This window comes from Notolepis coatsorum, assembly GCF_963971535.1.
Source record: "Notolepis coatsorum genome assembly, chromosome: 15".
Classification (NCBI taxonomy): Eukaryota; Metazoa; Chordata; class Actinopteri; order Aulopiformes; family Paralepididae; genus Notolepis; species Notolepis coatsorum.
This window is the reverse complement of record NC_140179.1, coordinates 99,526,758-99,537,928: the sequence shown is the minus strand read 5'-3', so window position 1 is coordinate 99,537,928 and position 11,171 is coordinate 99,526,758.

Sequence of the window (11,171 nt, the reverse complement as noted above, 5' to 3'; positions counted from 1 at the left end):
GTTTTCGCGTATTTTCCCTGGAATTACTCAGAAGCACCCAAACTATATTCATATTCAAAACAGTATAAAACGGGAATGTAAGGATGAAAAACGAATCTGTTTTTTGCACGTTGACTGGAAGCAACTCACTGACACCCAACGGTGTTATTAGAACCATAGCTATACTATAAAATATAGGTTTAGCTCTACAAACTACAACTACGTTTACATGGGGTTAATGGACGGCAAGGCCAGGTCACTTCCCGGAAGGGGCGTGGCACTCAATGTGTTAATAAGTAAGTGTGAAATTTTTTTATTAAGTCAGATAGTCCTTACCTTTGACCGGGGCTATTCCAAAAAGAATATTCCAATTGTTTGGTCGCCATCTGGTCCATCTAATGTCCATCTTATCCACGACATAATCTGGCACAACACATGCATCGAGTGTTCCGGACATTTTTCAATGTGATCGAGTGAACCTCTAGGCTTCCCTGTACTCACATTCTGCGCCCGGAGGGATTTAAATGTAACACACTGTCTGGAACAGGGTTTACTGCACTCGATACTGCCACTTATGAGGATCTGGCCGGTACTGCACCCTCGGGGTCCCAGTATGCCTTTTAACGGCAACATACAGGTCTGTGACATTGAATAGACTATTAAAATCGAAAAAAAGGAAAAACTATATATATATTGGCCCTTAACTCAATCAGCGCCGGACCCAATGATAGTCGGGTTATCTCGCCATGAGTTGAGCGCCAGGACCCCCGAACACCTGAGTATAGTTGGGTTTTCATCGTTATTTCTTTTATTCGATATTTCCATTCATTACAGGCACACAGACTCTGGGTTAACATGGGGAATCATCCTGAGAATGCCAAAGTGCAATACCGGCCGCATCCACCCAGGTGGCAGTATCGAGCACCCTTTGAAACATTATATCTTGGCCTGTGCGTCGATCAAAAGTCTCCGGTTGGACTTTTATTTGTTGCGCAAGTGGACCGGTTGTCCCGATCGGATTTAGAAGCATGAAATGCTCCCGGTGCATGATGTGTGGTGGATTATGTTGGCGACACGATCGACACCAATACTGGGACTCGCGATCAGATAATTGGAATATTCTTTTTGGGGTACATCCTAGTGAAGGTAAGGCCTATATGGTATCAATCCTGCTGTGATGCAACCATGACTTCACTTCGATCACAACATGTCTGTAACGTTACTCCACAACGTGTGCCGTTGGTGACGATCAAAGCATGAAAAAAATGCCCCCCCTTTCATGCATTCATGATGAAACATAATACAGATAAAATAGATTTGATTTCGAAATACTAGCGTGTACAGGCGAGAAACGGCACGATTTTAGTGAAATGCACGTATTGCTGCATAGCGTCGTTTTCTGGGATTAGACAGGATTACTCTAAAACTATACTCATATTCACCACGGTATAAAACGGGAATGTATGGATGAAAAAATTATTTCTTTAACACATATTGAACGATAGATAGTCGATGTCAAATGGGCCATAGTATTGTATCCATAGCTATAATATAGAATATAGTTATAGCCCTGCAAACACCGCCACTTGTTCCTATCTCTTAGACCTTGGCGTGGAAAGTACAGTATTTATACGTTGTTGGCCCCGAATGAGTTAAAGATGGCGGTTTGTGTTTTATGCAGGATGTCCCTGTGTAGCGCAATGATAACATAGTGACGATTCTCTCTTCTGACCAATCAATGGTTGGAACCTCGACAAAGCAGGTACTAAAAAGAATATCCGGTACCAGGTACCATCCGCAAATATTTGCAATGGAAAACCGAAAAGGCAGTGGAAAAGCGCCATAATCCATTTAGCGCCTGTCTCTGGCGTCAGGAGCGGAGGGTGGATTGAGCAGGGATAGCTCTGGCTCATGAATTATCCACAGAGGGGGCGGTGGGGGGAGATGTCTTGAAGTCACCATCGGAAACCTCATTAAACATAGCTAATCTGTCCGCGAATTGATCCGGAGGCGAGGCAACGCGAAGCAAGAGGTGAACGTTGTGGTACACAGGCAGTCCGGCACCCTGGTGTCTTGGGAGGCGGGCTGGCGACCCGTGCCATGGTGCATATACTGGAGGAGCCTTGCTAAGCTCCAGGCCATCAGGGGAAACCCCTCGCACCCACTATACACAGACTTGGCTGACAGGAGGAGCATGTTCAGTGCCAGGCTCACACCACCTAAATGCAGCACTGAACGGCACAGGAAGTCCTTCATTCCAACAGCCATCAGACTATACAATGCATCACTGTGCCTCACTGCATCAGAGTGACAGTTACCATCTTCCTGGACTCTTAGTTTTGAAACAGCACTGTGCAATATTACACCTACTGTAGACCCCAGTATATTTTTACTGTATTTATTTACAATATATTTTATTCCATTTTTATTCTACACTTATCTTAGGCAATTTGGTTTTGTTATTCTTATTCGTGACCTGTCCTGTCTAAATGTTTAAATGTTGAGCGATTTGCAGTGTCAAATTTCCCTCTGGATAATAAAAGTATTTATACCGGTATTCTATTCTATAGGAGAGCTGTCATCCCCCAATGCTTCCATCTTACCTGTCAGTCTCTGTGTGTGTTCTGTACTGACCGAGAAAGGCCTTGAAAAATAATATAGATAGATCAATACGGACAGACAGACAAGACGGACTGCATCCAGACCTGGCTTGGCATGGTTAGACCTGTACTCTAAACTCTGTTCATGCTGAACCTCCCATGGTTCCCAGGAAATGCTGTGCTATGTTGTTTCAATCAATGCGGAGCGCAACAGGGTACACCTTGGTCGAACAGACTGAACATTGAAACACATAAATGCCATAGCGAATGGATTGAAATGCGTTGAAAAATACAAATTGCACAAATCTTTCAGACAACATTTCTGACCTACACGTGTGCGGGGCGTTTCTGCATGCGATGCGCCGTACATGCACAGACTGCATTAAATAACAGCTACACGCAGACATCAAACTCCGATCGCTCCAGGCTTTGCCCCCGATAACCACCGACACTGGCCCTCTCTGTTTCCCGTCTATCGATCTATCCCTCCTTTCTCTTCGCTGCCCTGGCTCTTCTCAGTGCTGCCTCTGAAGGATTGATCAATAAACAGCCACTGGCTTTGTATCCAACGATAAATAACTATGCAAATAGAGATCGATGTCATAGCAACAGGAAATCGCTGGCTCGCCAATTAAAGGTTACCTTTGCCTACAGGGACCTGCCGTAAAAGTGCTGTGTACTGGATTAGAGATGATGACGAGTAGAGATAGCAGGGAATCATCCGCTGCTCTCATTCACCGCACAACCAATTATCCTCTTGTATTCCAAAGCCCCATTGGAGATTCTTGATTTTAATTTATTTATTTTTTCATGATATAGTTTTAAAATTCTCTCCTGAAGCTAGAAATCACGGAGAGAGAACCCTACCGATTGGCGATCACATCTGTGGGGCTGCTCCGTAGGACAACGGATGGGGCTCTGACTTTATTATGAGGTCATACCCAAATGTGTGTTTATATTCTAGCATTGGTAGAAGGTCTGGACCACAATTAAAACCAGAATTCACCACACTAGAGGATACAGTAGATCCAGAAACCATGAATACTTGATGTTAGGATTGTGTACGTAGTAAACAGAGTTCCGATATAGGGTGTGTATTGAATATACCAGCACACAATCCTTTTTACATACCTGTATACTATATCTATATCTGTATGTATCCCAAATCTATTTGTAAAGCCTGTATTTTTTTCAAATGTAGCCAAGAGTAAAAACAGCAGTCAAAGTTTATATTTTCAGCACTACGTTTGTTTACCAATGGTTTTAAGTGTTATAAGTGAAATATTAGTTTATAGAAATCTCAGGGCATCGAGTCGGAAAAAGAGGAGGATTAACGTGAGGATTTGGCGCAACCTAACTTGAGTGTAGTCTTTTGAGAGAAGAGACCCAGGGCTTTCGATGGGATTTCAAATTAAAAAAAATTACACTTCCAAGCTCACGCCAGCCCCTGTCAACCATCCGACTTATTTTTCAGTTATTTCCTCTTTATTTACATATCTCATGGGTGGAACAAACCTGAACGTTATTGCCATAAATTAGAACGTAGTTAGTTCCTCTACTTTTCTGTGAACGTCTAGCAAAAATATAAAATGGCAGATAAATTCACATTATAAAAAAGTAACTGTACTTACAGTAGATTTCATTCACGGTTTTTGCTGCACGCCTAGTGATACTAAATCCAGATTGAACTCTGCCATTGGAAAGGGGAGATTTGGCCCGATCCATAGATGTGCGACTTGGCCATTATAAGGTCATTTATAGGCCTGATATATTATATAATCATATTTCAAATAGCATGTGTCAGTACTGTATCTACAAAACCTTCTGTTTAATCATCTGCTCTTTATTCATTTGCTTAGATTTTTATCTCAAGTAGGTGCTGAATGAGCTCAGTGGCAATTGTTCATGTCTGGTTCATTTTAGCATGGTGTTATTCACCGTCAAAGATGAATTTTTTTTATTGATATTGATTGATAACCTTTGGTTCATTACAATTTATTCAAGCCTAGTAACAGACACAATATGGACCTCAAAATGGACCTTGCAGAAGGGGAGCAATCTTCCATTTACTTAGGTATGTATTTTTAGGCGAATTCTCTGACAATAGGGCTCGGGTTTAACCCATTCAGTGCCAACCACGAGTATACTCGGGTTAACGCGCCATCGCTTGAGTGCCAATCACGAGTATAGTCTGGTTTTAATCGTTATTTCTTTTATTAGTGATATCCATTCATTCTCATCCATCCAACCAGATGTTATCGTTGGGAATGGGTCTGAGCTCGCAAAAGGGCAAATACCGCCGCCTATCGTCTCCCGGATGGCATTGCACATCATTGGATTGGATTGGCTGGGAATGTGCATCAGAAAAAAATATCCGGTCCGGGTTTCCCTTCTCGGGCAAGCAGTATTGTGTTACCACATTGACTGGGGAGGCTGGGAGGAGCGTGGATTATGTGTTTTGGACTATAACGTTGGATCAATAAACGCGATCAATATTTGGAATGGCGATCAGGAATTGGATTAATATTTTTGCATTACATCAGATACAAGGTAAGAACATTATATATAAATTTGATTGTTGATCTGATATGTATTTCTACCCCGATCGACGCTGTATCTGTGTGTGTATGTGTGGCTGTTTTCCGTTGGGTGCAGGAGGTGGGGGGGCGCCACGCTACGAGGGCCATTTCATGTATGCACGAGCAAGGATAATAATGATGATCTAGCGTTGATTTCAGGAAGATTTGATAATCAGCCGAAAAATGAAAAAAATTATTTGTTTTGTGTATTCCACTAAAGGGCTATTATCGTGTATTTCTCTGGAATTACTAGAAATCTCCAAAACTATACTCGTATTCAAAACGGTATAAAACGGAAATGTACCGATGAAAAAACAATCCGTTTCGTACATGTTGACTGCAAGCAAGTCATTGATAAGCGGCGGGTGTATTAGACCCATAGCCATACCGTAAATCCTCAAATATAGGACGGGTCTTCTATTTACCTCAGCTGCAAAGAGCACCAGGCCTTTATTAGAGAGAGGCTTATATAAGAGGCAGGCCTTAATTTCTAAAAATGACACTCATGGACATAATCCCTTCATTTTCAGACTTTTATTGCATTATTATTATTATTATTATTATTATTATTATTATTATTATTATTATTATTATTATTATTATTATTTTTATTTTTTTAATACGTACATTGTCTGTCTACATTTATTTATACTAGCATTGGTATTTAAATATTGAGTGCAGTTGAGTAATTGTGGGATTAATGTAATTCACACACTGAAGTTGGAACTGTCTATACTAGGTTGTGGGGTCCGGGGACGGTTTAGCGTGTGGTACCTTCTCGACTTCCTCAGTCGAATCAAGTTGTTGACATGCAGGAAATAGTTTTAGCTGACGCTGTCATAGCATCATGATCTCTAATGTGTCAACTGGACAACGCCAGCCTCGCCTGCCAACACCATATAGATAGCGAATGTTAACATTTGCAAACGAAGTCAATGTCATCCAGCTGACACCACAGATCTAGATATTATGACAACGTTAGCTAGCGGCTAGCGCTAACCAGAGGGAAACGTTAATGTACGGTAGTCAGTGTAGCTGGAGGCAGCACTTGATTTCCATTGGCAAGAGTTTATCTCATTCTATATCACGGCACGAATTTTTTTTAAAAATACTTTTTTTTTCGACCTGTGTTTGTCTAAATGCATCAAACCCCCCGGCCATTATGAGAGACCCCTCCTTTATTGGAGGTCCCTCCTCTATTTGAGGATTTACGGTAATTTAAGATATATTTTAAGCGCTTGCAAATTTCCCCGTCCTCCCATTGATTAAAGCGCTGGCCTACAAGCCCTAATTTGGTCATATCCGGCCGGCTTTGAATGTGTTAACCTGTTCCACCCTAGTAAATGGAATATTGCTCCACTTCTACAAGGGCTATTTGCATATTCTTGGTATCTAGGAACATCTATGGACCTCAATGAATGTATTCTCAGTGTCAGAAATATTGTGTCTATTACTAGGCTTGCTTAAATTGTGATGAAACAAAGGAAAATATGAATTATGATTTTTCTTTTCATCTTTGACAGTGAATAAAACCATGATAATAATGACCAAACTTAAAGAACTGCCACTGAGCTCATTCAGTACCCTCTTGAGATCATGTGTACAAAAGATCTAAGGAAATTAATAAAGGGAAGATGATCAAACTGAAGGTTCTGTATATACAGTACTGAATTCTCCCATCCGGACCAATGCAATTTGAAATATTATTATAGAATATAGAATATATGCTTATACATTACCTAATTATAGCCAATTCGCACATTTATATATATATATATACATATAGTATCTTTCAAATGGCCGAGTTCAATTTGGATATAGTATCACCAGGCGTGCATAATAACATATACTGATATTTACTGTAATCGACTGTACTATTTTATTTCCCCCACAGTGTAACCATTTTGAAACTAATTTCAGATCTAATTCTTCCTACATGGTAACAATAGTGTGGAGAAACTGACTGCGTTTCAATATTTGTCAAAAACGTTACCTTTTGTAGCTTATTATCGCGAATCATAACAATTATTGATATGATTCATTCAGAACGCTGAACTTTGAACCACCATAGTATGTGACAGGAAGTGTAGATCGGAGAAATTTCAACGCTGGCGATCTCCTCTACAAAATGGCCGGTTCCGGGTCAGAATAGACGATCGCAAATAGAAAACTTAAAATGATATAAGTACACTTTTAACCTATTGCTAAACTATTGCCAACCTAACCTTTTACATTCTACATGCATTTGTGACATAGTAGTGATGTTAATACTTGAAAACGGTTGATTTTAAAATCACAAATAATTTTCATCATTTATAAAAATATGCCTATATGATAATAATGTCAAAAGGGGTCGGTACCGATCCCGTCGAGTGGAACAGGAGGTTAAGAGGTTAAAAGCTGCGTTAAGGAGCAGACCGTTTTGCGACATCCACTTTATTTTTAATGGCAAGCAGGCAAGCCTTTAGATGTTGTAATTGGGAGGAATCGTAATTATGTATAATTGGGTGTCATCTGCGTAAAAATTAAAGTTAATGCCAAATTTGCGTTTGCTATTGCTGAGGGGTAGCATATAAATGGAAAATAGCAAAGGGTCCAGAACAGAGCCTTGTGGGACACCGCAAATGTTAAATCATCATAGACCACGCAGTGTGTTCTATCGGTTAAATAAAATTTAAACCAAGCAAGTGCGTGACCCTGAATGCCAACATGATTCTCAAGCCGACTCAGAATAATGGAATGATCAACAGTGTCAAAGGCTGCACTGAGGTCAAGCAATAAGAGTACAGAAGTTAGGTTAGAATGAAGAGAAAGTCGCTTGTGACGTTTCAGTGGAGTGGAAGGTTCTAAAGCCAGATGGAAAAGATTCATGAAGGTTGTTACTAGATGGTCCGTAAATTGCGTTGTGACAATCCATTCTAATATTTTGGATAAGAAAGGAAGATTGGAGATAGGTCTGTAGTTTTTCAAGATTAGATGGTCAAGGTTTGGTTTGCACTCTGGTTAGATGCCAACCTCTTTTTGTTGTCATACTTGTGCTGTATGATGACAATTGACAATACATTTAAATCTAATGTATTATAATCAAGCGTTTACTTTATGGACAGAGACTAGGACTCCATGGGTTCCCATTAACACATTCCCTGCCACGCACTTTGAGCATCTTATACCATTCTCTGCCAGCACTGAAAGTCTATGGAGATGTTCACCTTCTTTGCAGGGCTATAACTTTTTTAATTGTATTGCTAAATTGACATTACTATGGCCCATTCAACATCGATTATCTATCGTTCAGGATGTAGGAACGTTTTACTTTTTCATTCATACATTCATACAAAAATACCGTCTAGAATATAAATATGTTTTTATCGTTTTCTGCAGTAATTCCTAGAATGTGAGATATAGGCATAAACGCATATATAGATGATCAAATGCCGTTTGTTGCCGATCCACGCTATATTAAAAATTTCAACTGTACATGATCCTAAACGTTATGACTGATCATGCGCGGATGAACGGAGGGGGGGGGGGGGGGTCGTTTATAATTCCGTGATCGTTGTTAAATGCTTTATGTAGTATGGGTGATATATTGATGAGAGCAGTTTGCATGGATAATAATAAACAAACAGGCTGAAAGTAACGTTACTGTCCTCTTACCGTTGGGCGATGAGACTAGAGCAAAAAGATCCCACTTATCTGACGGCGATCGAGTCGATCCATTTCCGGTTTGTATAATAATAATACACGTTCAAATCATGTCGATTATTGAGTTATGGCAGCGATCCATATCCACGGTGTGTGGCTAGAGTCCCGCACAAATATGCGAGTGCCGGACGCATTTCGGAGAAGCACCGAGGTCGACTCGGCCATTTCCGGTTTGGCAACTCACCGATCATCCACCAGGGGGAAGTATTGAAGCGTTGCAGAGTTGTGCCGAGTCCCACTGCATCAGACCAGGCTCCGTGAGGGAAATATGAATAACATGGCGAAAAAATTAAATATGATCTCAATAACGTCGTACGCCGTGGAATGGCAGAATTAGCATGAACTTGAATCACGTTGTACAACGTTTTTGGCGCAGGATGTGTTAACACAATCGCGGCCACTGGGATGAGTCTAATTAATCTCAAGAGGACCAGGACATGTAAACAGACGTGGGGCTGTTTGTAGAGCTAAATCTACTTTATAGTATTGCTATCTGTCCATTCTCATTGTCAATTGAGACCATAAACCGTCCCTTCAAAATGGCTTAAAGAAAAAAAAATTCATCAATACGTTCTCATTTTATAGCGCCGTGAATATAAGCGTTATACGGAATTTGGTCTAGTATATTTCCTGGAAGCCGAGATAAAGGGCTCAGGGTTTCCGTTAGAAAAAATTGTTGCCGGCCTCAGTGTCAAATGAGAGAAATTCCGGTCAGAGTTTATTGAGCTTAAAAACAATTGATAGGCAAAAGAATGACAACAAAATAAAATAATTACATCATCAAGGCATGTAGATTTATAATATTTTTACTTAAAACTAGGCTACTTTTGCGTATACAATCATTATCCAAATAAAATAAGTCCCGAGACTCCGTGCTGCTGCCGACTTTAAATCAAATAGGTGTCTGTGGGCAGTCGCCCGACATTAATAAACAGCAGTCTGTTATAATCACATTTTTATGAGCTAACGAATTCTGTTATATTGGACATTTGTATTAATTATATCAAGCGAAGAACTGAGAAATTTGGCAGAGAGAGACGGCAACATTATCGTGGGTTTGCGTGACGACTCTCTCTCCACCTCCCAACGACTTATTTGCGAGAGTATGTCGATGCAGAGCAGCAGATTCAGCTGTTTTTTGGCTCTATCTGGGGACCGCTCAGCAGCGCCCCCCACCCAACAGCTGAATTGCCAATGGCTGAATTGGAGTACTGCACTGTGCCGCTGCTGCTCCGGCTCTGCAGCTGCACATGCATTCGCAAACCCAGCACTAAGCCTTCGCTGACAACGTCGTTGTCATTATTAGAAGCAACGATGAAACAAATGTAATGATTGTTTCGTTCATCGCATAGGCTATTTAATTTTAGCCTATTTTAATACAATTCAAATAATCAAATTGGAAACGCTGAAAGGGCTAATAGCTAATAATGTTAAATCCAATGGCATTTCGGTTATAGATACACTACAGTTAAAACTCAAACTGCATATGATCGGCACGATCCTCAAGCATGCATGCATGAAAGGGGGGGGGGGGGGCGGGGGACGTCGTTTCTGATTATTGATTACCAATAACCGCGTTAGCCTCATAGGCCGAATGCCTGGTTGAGTATCATAATAATGCCCGATTGGGCTGTACTTTACGTGAAAAAGATCTTACCGTGGTCCGGTGGGATCCCCCAAAGCATTTCCCCGTTATCGATCGCCATCTGGTAGATCGATATGTCCATTGGCTGATGATAAATCCCCTTATTGCATGGTGAAATCTGCGATGCAAAACGTAATCCAAGGTACAGGCTACACATATAGAATCCAGCTACTGGAAACTCCAAAAAAAAGTCAGAAAAAAGAATGCTCCCTTCAGCCACAATGCACACTGCATTATCGCGACAGCGCCCCTAAGAGGATCTGGCCGGTATTGCACGTTGGCGAATTCAAAGAGTAGGGTAAATCTGCAGTGCAGTTCGGTGACCTTGAATAGGTTATTAAAATGGAATAAAAGCAAAAACAACTTGCCTGTCCACAACGGGTGGAATCGAAACACGGAGATCTCCGTGCTTGGTCACCATTGTGTTAAGGATATAATGTGCTAAAATAATTTTTGTTCAAGTGAATGGAGCCAAGATGCCCCCGATTCTTTGGTGGGAAACACATCCCTGATTTGTCAACATTAACAGTATACTGGATCCTGATTCAAACTGTTGCCCTGGCAACAAGAAGAAGAAATGACCATCAAGGCCTCTGCTCTCGTGCAATATAGCAACAGGTCCCTGTGACAGGTAAAAGATTAGACTAGGGGGAGCTCCAGTAG